The 1,097-nt window shown below is 69.2% G+C and overlaps 3 non-coding genes across 3 annotated transcripts; 1 reads left to right on the top strand and 2 right to left on the bottom strand.

Annotated features, from left to right (window-relative positions):
- TRNAW-CCA (transfer RNA tryptophan (anticodon CCA)) lies at window positions 1–72 on the bottom strand. The gene has a single exon. It is a non-coding gene; the product is annotated as a tRNA-Trp (tRNA).
- A 506-nt stretch (window positions 73–578) lies between these two features.
- Window positions 579–650, top strand: TRNAD-GUC (transfer RNA aspartic acid (anticodon GUC)). The gene has a single exon. It is a non-coding gene; the product is annotated as a tRNA-Asp (tRNA).
- A 162-nt stretch (window positions 651–812) lies between these two features.
- TRNAD-GUC (transfer RNA aspartic acid (anticodon GUC)) lies at window positions 813–884 on the bottom strand. The gene has a single exon. It is a non-coding gene; the product is annotated as a tRNA-Asp (tRNA).
- Window positions 885–1,097: the final 213 nt, after the last annotated feature.

Below are 1,097 nucleotides of genomic sequence, written 5' to 3'. Positions count from 1 at the left end.
TGACCCCGACGTGATTCGAACACGCAGCCTTCTGATCTGGAGTCAGACGCGCTACCGTTGCGCCACGAGGTCCTGCTGAGCACCCGCCAGCCGAGTATTAGAACTCGCCCACTCTGCGCCGCCAGCCGCGCCGCGCCCCACCCGGGACAGCCAGGGCTGGGGGTGGGGTGTGGAGGGCTCAGGGGTCGGCGCGACCGACGACCCTTCTGTCCCGCTATGGCAACCGCACCGAGTGAAACCGCGGCCCCCCACGGCGGCCCCTCGCCGCCGCCACTGCTGCGTTTCCCGCTTTTCCCGCGCAAGCCCTTTACGTCTCCCCACCCACGCTCCCACTACCGGCCCCTGGCAACAAGGGCCTCCCGCCCCTCTGGTGGTGCCGAGCTCGCCTCCCGGGGCACCGCCGCCGTGCGCAGGCTCGTGAGTCCCGACTCCCGCGGCCCGGAGGTCGCCCCGCCCGCCGCTCTGCCGAAACCCCGCTATTACCATTGCCCGCTGACGGCTGAAGGGGGTTGTGCGTGAGGGAAATGTCGGCAGTTTACGCATAAAGGCAACCTTGTGGAACACAACAAACAGGCAATTCCTCGTTAGTATAGTGGTAAGTATCCCCGCCTGTCACGCGGGAGACCGGGGTTCGATTCCCCGACGGGGAGGCCAATAATTTTTTTCCCCTATTCCCCGGCCGCATCGATACACAAGCGGAAGGGCGCGGCGCCCCGGGACGGCCCTTTTTGCAGCCGAGGCGGCCAACGCCCGGTCTGGACCAGCTCGCGCTGAGAAAGGCGGGGAAACAAAAAGCGCGCGAACTCGCGCCTCTCCCCGTCGGGGAATCGAACCCCGGTCTCCCGCGTGACAGGCGGGGATACTCACCACTATACTAACGAGGAGCTGCGGGGTTCCCCGCCCCCGGCGCCGCCGCTCCGCGGGGAGTGGGGTCCGCGACGGGCACCGGCCGGCGTCAGCCTTGCGCAGCCAAAGGCTCCGGGAAAGCGCTGGGGGCACGCTGCCGCCTCCCCACCCGCTCCTTCCCTCCCTTCTGCTGGCCGCGGGAAGGCCGCGGCTGGGAAGGAGCGCCGGGGCGAGCCCGGTGCCCGGTGTGC

The sequence above is a fragment of the Tauraco erythrolophus genome, chromosome 4 (assembly GCF_009769465.1).
Source record: "Tauraco erythrolophus isolate bTauEry1 chromosome 4, bTauEry1.pri, whole genome shotgun sequence".
Classification (NCBI taxonomy): domain Eukaryota; kingdom Metazoa; phylum Chordata; class Aves; order Musophagiformes; family Musophagidae; genus Tauraco; species Tauraco erythrolophus.
The sequence above is the reverse complement of the archived record's forward strand: the minus strand, read 5'-3'. Positions and strand labels throughout refer to the sequence as shown.